General features: G+C 37.3%; 1 long non-coding RNA gene across 1 annotated transcript; it reads right to left on the bottom strand.

Moving 5' to 3' along the window:
- Window positions 1–441: 441 nt before the first annotated feature.
- Window positions 442–1858, bottom strand: LOC146700300 (uncharacterized). The gene is made up of 3 exons (XR_014922670.1): window positions 1550–1858; window positions 1261–1347; window positions 442–561 (listed from the first exon to the last, which is right to left on the bottom strand). It is a non-coding gene; the product is annotated as an uncharacterized LOC146700300 (long non-coding RNA).
- Between the last annotated feature and the right edge of the window lie 8803 nt (window positions 1859–10661).

Genomic DNA, 10661 nt, shown 5'->3' with positions numbered 1-10661 from the left:
TGTTCAAAAAAGAATGACTTCATATAGGGAAAAATATATATCACATGTGCAGAACACCTTAAACTAGTTTTTTAATTAAGCAGCAAGACAGAACAAAATCAGGGCTGTATCAAGACACGAGGACTAAACCCCAATTCAACCAGACCAAGAACTGATCCAGAATTAAAACAGGACTACAAGAGTTCAAAATCAGGACTACTTGGGACTTAACCAAGACAGAACCAGAATCAGAACTAGATGATAGTAGCACTAAAAATCATCATAGACCTGCACTACATTTATTTTTTAATTTTACCAAAGTACAATATTTAGATTGAGAAAGGTTTATATAATTATTTAGCCTTGTTGTGCAAACAAGCCTGCATAACTTAATAAATATAGAATTTGAAAAATAACAAACCTAAAAAGAAACACTAGGTATGAGGTACATGAGTACCTATGATACGGTGATACTTTTGGTAAACAACCATTTGACTAACATGTGTGTCTCACCTGCTCTTGTTCATCTCTGTTCTGTCCTCATTCTCCATCTCCCTCTCTGTTCCTCTCTCCCTCTTTGTGCTGACAATCATAAAATATACAGATATTTACAAACTCTTCAGATAAAAACACAAACACTTTTTAATTGTAACATCAAATCAGACTAAATGTTTATTTTTTTAGATTGATAAATATAAAAAACATATTTGTTAACTTTAAGAGTAAAGAGAGAAACTATCTGTATTTCGTAATTGCAAATGGCACCAAATTGTATTCAAAATTGAGCCACACTTATGGAGCTCCACAGTTCTTTTCCTGGTGTTTTGGTTGACATCTCTTGATTTTCCCATGTCACAGAAACAGGCTCTGTGTTTTGCCTTATATGCATCCACAGCTGTGCCACCAATTTACTCACATGGACTCTACTAACCTATCAGAAGCTTCTTCAGCTCAGAATGGAATCGTCTGGAGTTTTCTTATTAATTAACAATAAACTTAGTGTATATGTACTCCTAAATTTGATGAAAGTGATAAAAAACAGAAAGCTCTGTCTCTCTTTATTGTGACATTTAACTAATTCAAAAGATATTTCAATATTTATCTAAAACAAAAGTTTACTCTAAATTGATGTTGTGCAGTAAAAATGTTTTATGTTTTCTCCCTAAAGTGTAAATATCTGGTTACAAATGTGAATATCCTGCTGTGTACTGAAATTCCTCTTGTTTTGCATACAAATATACTGAACAACATACAAAGCATAATATATAAAATAACATTTACCTGAGTTTTTCTTTGAAAGAACCCTCTAATGTCCATTCTTATATTTCAGTACATAACTGAAACCGATTTAGTCGGGGAGGGTAAGAACTGAAAATATGAAATAAACACACGTAAGCTAAGAATCTCTAAAAAAAAATAGCATTTGTTCGGCTTTTCATTTCGCCATTTGTTGATTCACTTGAAGAGCAAGTAACGTAATATTGGTCAAGTGATCAGTTTGATATCAATCTTTCGTGATACACCGTCATATTTACATTATTTGTACGGTACGAATGATTTGCTTTGGTACCTGGTCAAACTTAAGCTCTCCTTAGTATGGCTGGCTCCGTCTCTCCAACAGCGCACTGACGGGCAGCAGCTGCCCCGCCCCCTCGCTCAGTCGCTTAGTGCCTGAGCTTGGATCATACCAATATCAGGGGGGGATTCACGCACAGTCGTAAATTCCCACAGTGTGCACTATGTGCTTCGAATATTGTGTGTACTTTTTGTTTTATACAGTTGTCAGCCAGGCATCTAACTATGAAAAAATTGCACTCCAAAATACCCCGGGCTTCTGACAAAACAACCCGGGCTTAAGCCCAGTAAGCCACCCCCACGCTCCGCCCCTGGACTGCAGCGTTTAAAGCTTGGAAGTACTGACCTTATTTTGAGTTTGATTCCATAAAAAGTGACAAAAACATTAGTGTCCGTTGTGCGTGGGAAGAAAACTTCTTTTTAAAGCAAAAAAACCCCCTAAACTTCCAAGCAAGCACCGAGTGCGCTACCACATAATGGGAAACTCACAGAGAAACTCGCAGATTCTTCCACTGACCGCTGCGGCACACCTGCACCAGGGTAAACCTCCGCCTATGCCACTCCTGCTTTACAGGTGAAAATAGAGCAACAGGACCGCTAGTCTTTGATGTTATTTATTTTCTGCTGTGTTTTACTTGCATCTATTTGAAAGAGTGAGTGTAAACACACAAAAAAAATATATTTTATGTGCTGGAATGTGCAGAAAATAAGTTTAAATGTTAAACAAATTTCTTCCAGTCCCAGAATGTTGCATATAATTAAATTTTTGCTTGATGCATAAAGTTAAAAGGTTAAAACTAATAAAACAAGTTTTAAAAAGAGACTTTTCCATTTGATTACATTTTGTATGATGGATTGTAGAAAAAGTAGAATTGGGCTGAAAGATCTATTTCTTCATTACCTATTCAGGTTGTAAATCGTGTTTTTAAAAGGTAACTAAGTAACTAAGTAATTAATTACTTTTGAAAATAAGTAATCAGTAAAGTAACGGGATTACTTTTTAGGGGGAGTAATCAGTAATTAGTTACTGATTACTTTTTTCAAGTAACTTGACCAACACTGTTTGGGACTGACAGAGAAGATTTGAAGTTTTCCATGGGTATAACCTATACGCTCAAGTCTGTTGCTCGACCCACGATTGATTTTCCTTTAAAATGTGAATTATTGCCAAGGAGCACAGCTGAAACAGAGAAATAATCAACCAAGCAGAATTTTTCTTAGAAGCATGAGTGTAGGTAGAAACAGCAGCTATGATCCTACAGGTGTCTGTTCGTGACTGTTTTGTTACCTGTTTATGATCAAGCTCTGACTGCTTGGCTGAAGTCTGCATAGTGATGGCATGCCAACAAAAGTGATCATCTGCCAAAAAGTGATTTCTTCTATTTGCCCCGAAAAATATTTAAACTGTTCGAATGCCTTGCTGACCTATAACCTCGCAAATACATCTCTCATGTATGCTATAAAGCCATTTTGTACCCAAAAATGTCAGCACACACTGGGTTCTTCATTAGCTTTGTGTTAGCATGCTATCTGTGCAGATGGTTGCAAAGAGTTGACATTGTGTTAGGGCATGTGTTGTCCCCTGACCCCCAACCGGTCGTGGCAGATGGCTGGCGCCCCTGGCTACCTAAGCCTGGTTCTGTCTGAGACGTCTTCCTGTTAAAAGGGAGTTTGTCCTTCCCACTGTCACCAAGTGCTCAAAAGGGGGTTGTTTTGATTGTTGGGGTTTTCTTTCTATTATTGTACAGTAGGATCTTTACTGTAAAATATAAAGTGCCTTGAGGTGACTGCTGTTGTGAGTTGGTGCTATAGAAATGACTGAATTAAACTGCACTGTTAACAGTATAATGCAGTTGTTACTTTCCTAGATAAGATTTGCACTTTATCGTCACACCTCTTTCATTTTAAAAAATATATACATAATGTTCTTTTCAGGATGAAAACTATATGTTTAATTTTAAATTCTTTCTTTCTACCCATTAGCAACTGAAGAACGTTTGTAACCCAAAAAATTGACTTTAGTACTATGACAATCCATCTTGTGTCATATTATAAAGCAAAGCAAAATGTAATAGCATAACAAATTACTTTCTGCAGGGGCTGATTTAATAACACAATACATCTTTAAGTTACGAGTGATGTGTAACACACTGACAAATCCAATAATATTAATTTCTGCACAGATAAAGTCATGTAAGCCATCGGCTACTGGTTTTGAGTAAGTATTGCAGATTCATCAAAGTGGTTATCAGGTAAAAGGGAAAATAAAAACTTCTTAAAACCAAGTTCACCTAAATCAGACTTCATTCACACAGCAGCTTCACAGCAAGGAGAACAGCAGAGAGTGGAGTAACTGTAGAAGCCCAGTTGTCGTGCACTAAGTGGCCAACGTGACTACATCGTCCTCCAAAAAACAAGATAATGAACATTAGTCAGCAGACCCCAGGCAGACACCAGTTTCAATCTCCTTAATCACGATGGCAAGTGTCGAACTGCTTCCATAACAATATTACAGAGAAAATGACTACATTATAGTGGAACAAACACAATGACAACAAAGATTTTTAGTCCAGCTAATGCAGGATCTGATCTTTGGCACATCTGTTACTGTAACAGTAGTGAGCAGTGAGTATTTCAAAGTGCATTAGGCTAATGCACAATAGGTCCAATCAAGCTCTCAGAGCACACAATACTGAGACTGTCCTTCTTAAGGTCAAAAATGACTTTCGTCTGGCCGTGGACAGCAGATGATGCTCAGCTGTAATCCTCTTAGCCTGGAGTGCAGGTTTTAACTCTGTGCTGCTTCATTTTGATCAGTTGTCTCAGAAACTGCCTCTGACAATGCTTACACAGCTTCTCTCAGCAACTTATTGTGTCATGGAAATCAGTGATTGAGGCATTTTTTTTTTCATCGTGACATAAATTTTGTAGTTTGTAATGTATGGCTGACCACTGGCAAGACTTTTATATAATTATCTTTTGATGAGTAAAGTCAGAGCAGTTTAGAGAGAGGTAATCTGCTTCTACAACTACAGCCCTCTCTAACATGAGTGACATTTTTAATATCAGTGCCTGCGCAGATTCAGGATCTGAGTGAGTATTCATGATGAAAGAATTCACTGGCACGAGCGTGAGGCTTTGGTTGGGCATTATGCTGTTGAGAGGGAGAAATTGGGGCAGTCCTCCGGAGTAGTAGTTGGTATTCTCAGGAATGCTTTCAATTAAAGGCTTCTCTGTTTTCCTTATTAATTAAAGCCTAAGTATTTGGAAAATTAAAACCGCACAGAGAGAGAGAGAGCAAGGAAGAAAGAACAATGACTTAAGTGTAGGTGGCTTGTGCCTTGAGCTGTGTGTGTGTGTTTGTCGGTGTGTATGCACACACTTTTGTTCACATTATGGCTGGCAAAACTGTCAGGATGAGGAAGAAAACAGGCCACATGGGGGGGAAAATTAAAGGGGAAGCACAAGAGCTTCTTGCCATTCTTGTCCTTTTCTTCTTCTCCTTTTCATAACCTCACTGTGTTTATCTGACTTCTGCTGCTGACTCCCTGATCCATCATGGTTTAATGTGTTTTTATGAGTCTGCCTAAGCCTTGCGCGCGTGTGTGTGTGTGTGTGTGTGTGTGTGTGTGTGTGTGTGTGTGTGTGTGTGTGTGTGTGTGTCGGTCTGTCTGTCTGTGCATAGCAGGTGGCTGGTTACAACAAAGAATGCTGTGTATTTGGGTGTCATCGATTCCGAGTCACAAGAATATTCACTATATCCTTAGAGAGCAGGGCTGATGCAGCGCTATAATGTAAATCTTTGAGGCAGGAATTCAACTGACAACATGTTGCCATGGTATTTATTGACAAATCTTTCGCAGGGAGGGTCTCCGCAGTATTTATCATCATTACAGATACGAATTTTGTCCAGTGGGCAGCTTGTAGGCCAAAAGAAAAGGCTTCAGAGACTACTGGATGTAAGAAATCAGTGAGATCATGACTGGCTCCAGCATTTACTCTATATGGATTAGATCTGTAAAGAAAAACAACTTTTCATGTGTTGCAGAGCAAAGCTGATTGGGCACACAACACAGATAGGTCCACAGGTTTTTGGAAAGTGAGCTTTTGTATATATTTAATCTCTCCACCACAATTTTAAATTCAGCTGTGACTGAAATGCAGATTTTTAGCTTTATCTCAAGAGGATTAAACCGTGTTATTACATAAAGTATTTATGATTTACAGCCATTTGTTTTAAATTTTCACAAATCTAAATATAAAGAATTTTTTTAACACTTTAATGAAAATATTTTGCATTTAATAACTACCTGAAGTGTGAAACACATTGACGACTCTTCCAGGCCTTCAGTGGTTGCTTGTTTGTCGGTCTCCCCACAGTTTGTCTTCAGTAAGTCAAGAGCATGCTCTGTTGGGTTGAGATCAGATAACTAATTTGGCTGATATTGAAAAATATCCAATTTCTTTGCTTTGAGAACTGTTGCAGTTTGCTTTGGATCATTATCCCTTTGCACTGTGAAGCGCTGTCTGATCAGTTTTGCAGCATTTGGCTGTATCTTAACAGACAGTGTAGCCCTGCATGCTACACAGTTCATCCTGCTACTGCACAACCTGCTTTTCTAAGTAGGTGCTTTCTATCTAACATTCACACTCCGATGGATGCTACTTGGGGTTATTATCTTGCCCAAGGATATTTGGCATGCAGAATAGGAGCAGGCAGGGATCGAACCACCGATTAGAAGATGACCTGCTCTACCTCCCGAGCTACAGGCAACCCCATTTCCATTCATTATAATGTCTCTTGACTCAAGACCTTTACAGTGATACTTCTGCTGCTTATAGAGTGTTTTGACTTGGTTAGATAAAACCCACATTTTAAACACAAATTCAGTGCTTAATGGCAGATTGGCTTAAATTGGCCACAAAACTGTTCATCTGTTAATTGTCCAAAAACTTTTAATCCTCTGAAAATGTTCATTGTAGTGACTAACAGAGGCAAAAAAGTATGGCTCATTGTCCAAAAGCTGCAGTTCACACAAAACTTTATGGTTATATAATTTTTCAGGCAATTAAATTGAGACTCAGTTGCTTTTGGTGGAGACATTTAGAGAAGAAAGTAATTCTTAAAAAGTGATCAACTCTAAGAATATTAGGGTCTTGTGTACTTTTCCAGGTCAAGGGAACAGTGTATTTATCCACTTTAATCTAACTATGCACATAGTTCACACCTCATAAAGCAGAGCATTTATTTTTTAATATAACAAATATTATAGATTATAGTGATAATCAAGGAGAAAATTAATCAGTGAGTGAAAACAAAGTAAAAAACAAATAAAGAAACTATTAGCTCACACATATTACATTTAATTTTAACCAGTGTTTACAATCAGTTTCCCACCAGTAATTAATGTTGTGCATTTTTAAAATATGCAGAGTATTTCATTTAGGTTAACACAAATAGTTTCTATTATTTAACACAATCCTTTTACTCCATAACTGGTTTTTTTTTTGTTTGTTTGTTTGTTTGTTTGTTTGTTTGTTTGTTTTGTTTGTTGGTGTGTAGGTGTGAAACGTGGTGGTAGTTATGCAACACTCACAAGATTCACACTTGGCTCATCAACTGTTTCTCCCAGCCGTTAGTGTTTGTTCATAAATGACAAAAAGAGTAAAATATAAATTACACAAGAACAACAATAAGAAGAATTGCAATAATATTATAGAAACAATATTTAAATAGACTGAAATGTAATTCTATTCATATAAATCATATAAATACGTATAAAATATTTATATAAAATAACTTATATGCATGCGTTTTCCTTTTGAGTGAATATCTTTTTTTAATTAAAATTAATTTATTTAAACAGGACAATGCGGTTTAACATATTTCCAATACAGAGCATGAAACTTACTAATTTCCATCCCTTTCGCTTTCTTTGCGTTTACATTCACACCGGACAAACAAACTTTACAACATTCGATCACATAAAAACATAATACACTATAAATACAAAACTACAACATGTACACTCGGTGTAAAATATATTGTAAGGATGACAGAGAAAGACTCAGATAGAGAAATTAAAACCAAATTAAAATTCTTTCTGTCTGTGATGTAAGACTGTGAGTGAGGCTGCTGCTTCCTGCATTGAAGACCAAGTTTTCAAGGAGCTGAGGAGGAAATAAAAGCATAACAAGTTTGAACTTTGCCTTTAGTGGAACATAAACCAAATATAGCACATAAAGCCCTGGAAGTGATGACTGAATCTTAAGCATACAGAGTTCAGTCTTGACCTTGGTATCGGCACGTGACTAATCTCAACCTTTGGTCTTATTTTGTGTTTTCATTATTTCCCCAGCTAGTAAGTGCATTGTAAGTTGGGATTATTTTGTCACACAGCCAACTGATTAGTTGTTGTGAGAGTGATTTATGACGGCTTGGAAGACAGCTAAAAGGGAGATGACATCTGGAAATGCTCCAACGAAGCATTTTCAGAACAGTGACAAATTATCCATCTTGTCAGTTGACATCTGCACACTGAAAAGCACAGGGTCAAAACCAACTGGGTGGTTGGTTCGATAGAGCAATTCAGACACAAAAATGGGTTAACTTGTTTCCAGCCTTGACAGCTCATCGTCTTGAGTCTGCATGTGTGTGTTTGTCACAGCAAAATTTGGTCTACTGGCGTGTGAAGTACCACAAAGGTGGTTTATAGGAGTCTGGCAGGTGTTTAAATGACTGTGAACAGATTTTGTCAGCTGCTGGTGGCACAACTGTGCAAGATGCTGTGACAGAAATTCAGGTGTGCAGCTAACATCCAAATGAAAGCTGAGCTCAAATCTGGGAGTAGTCCAACAACTCACTGGCATATCAGGTGCTGTGATCTCGTCACAAGACGGTCTAGTTTGACCTTTTGGTAAAACAGGATTATTCTGTCTTGTTTTCTGCAAATAATAAACATTACATCAGCAGGAACCATGGAAAATTACACTGCATCATACAGTCCATTGCAATGGTTTGTTTCTCTCTTGGTAAATATGCCCTGTAATATTAAGACAAATATTATGCATGACCAAACTAGTACTTAAAATCTGTATGAACTCATAATAGTTAATGGTCATTATGTTAACAAAACATTAAGTTCTAAATGAAGCTGAACTTGAGTTCAACCTTCATTCAAACAGTTACGCTCCCAGCAACAGCACATTCAAGGGGAACCTCACAGTTTAAGCTCCCCCGTGCTCTTTCTGTATGAATTTAAATGTGAGTCATGCACAATTACATTCTTCCTGTACTGTGAGCAAAAGACTGACTTAATCACAGAGAAAGATTTTTTCCAAAAATAGCAGGAATTGCTCCATAACTTTCTTGTATATCATCAGAAACAAATGGAAGCTGTAAAGTGCTCGTAAAAACTCCCCCCTCCAAAAAAAGGCACCCAGTGTTGATTGTCACTGTTTCTTTCTAAAAACTGCTTCCAGCCCTTGAATATCTGAGGAGGGGAATAGAAATGAATTTTTTCCCTTTTTTTTCCTCCACTGGACAGAGAAGCTGTCAGGAAATTATGTGGGAGGACAGCGAGTTGACAAGATTTGTCAGTTTTCACTCTTTTTCTCCCTCCCCCTCCTCTTGCTCGCTTTCTGTCTCTCACACACACACGAACACATACGCACGCTCGCTCCCACACAAGCAGGGGAAGCCTACTTCACTTAGAAGCGCTAACCGAATGCATGAAAAAGCCATGAAGGAAGACATAAGGATAAACATACTTATTTGCATGTATTACACTCTATTTACTTCTCGGTCCTTCCCCATCATCCCCACTCAATTGTGGCTTTTTGCTCTCTCCATCAAAGTGTCTCTGCTTCTCAGTTTCTCCATCATTCTGTCTACTTTTGTCTTACTCATCCACTCTCCAACTCTGTCACATCTCCTTATGTCTCACGTCTCAGTCTCCACCTCCCTCTCCTTTTCTGCCAGATGCCTATGATTCACATTCGAAGTGTTTATACCTCCTGCTGCTCCTCTTTTTCCTCCCACCTTCACACTTGCACCTCATTCTCATGGTTTTTCCTTCTCTTTCAGTCACTTATGTCTTCTTCTTCTCCCACTGTTTTTCTGCCTCCCCCTGTGCCTCTTAGATAACTTTCTTCGCTGTTGACACTTTCATCACTCTGAGACCAATAGAAATGGAGGAGGGTGCAACACCCATCCATGTCACCATGTCAGTCCTTCTTCATCCCTCCTTGTGGATTCCCCCCATATTTTCTTCCATAGAGCAGCTTTCTGAGATCCATCACTTCCCCCATCCTTGTCAAGTTAATCACCTCCTCCCCTCCCTGTTACTTTGTGAGACTTTTTCTTTGTTCTGCTGGGACAAAGTCATTATAAACTAGTCTCAAGTTGCTACACTCAAAAAAATGAAACGTTGACTTTAATTAAAATTATTTTGTCAACAGGTTCCACGAAATTGAATTATGTTAGTTTAAAGCAAAAATCTTTAGTTCATCTAATTTAAAAAAAAACTACTTAAGATTAACAAGACATATTTAAGACTAACTAAATCAAGTTATGTTGTATGAACAAAGATGATATATTTTCAGGTTAGATAGTTTAGATTAGTTACTTCAACACATTTCTTATTTGTGGCAGTAAAATGTTAAATTTAAGTTAGATTAATTCAAATATTATATTTTCAGCCACCTTGTGCTATATTAATTAGTTTTACATAAATCTATTTTGTCAACAGGTTCCACACAAATGAATTAAGTACATCCAACTTATTTTTTAAAATTTATTTTATTGCCAACACATTCAGTGAGCATTTGTGTAAACCCAGTCCAAAATAAAACACAACAGCTCATTAGGGTTAGTAATTAACAGTATGTAGACAGATACAGACATTTAATTTAAAGTCTTGATGTTGCATCTACCAGAAATAGAAGAGAGAAAAAAAAACGCATTGAAGATCACATAACACATTGATAAGATGACACTTGAGTTATGCACATGTGATGCTAGTAAGGTCTGTGAGTGTTTTTTTCTTTTAGTGTCTAAAATGGATAGCAAAGTTGCTATTTGCAATGATTGCTTAGGGTCAGTCCAG

The sequence above is a fragment of the Copadichromis virginalis genome, linkage group LG10 (assembly GCF_057382275.1).
Source record: "Copadichromis virginalis isolate Kocher_CV1m ecotype Utaka linkage group LG10, C_Virginalis_male_GT1.1, whole genome shotgun sequence".
Taxonomy (NCBI): Eukaryota; Metazoa; Chordata; class Actinopteri; order Cichliformes; family Cichlidae; genus Copadichromis; species Copadichromis virginalis.
Note: the sequence above shows the minus strand (reverse complement) of the source record. Positions and strands in the feature narration are given on the sequence as shown.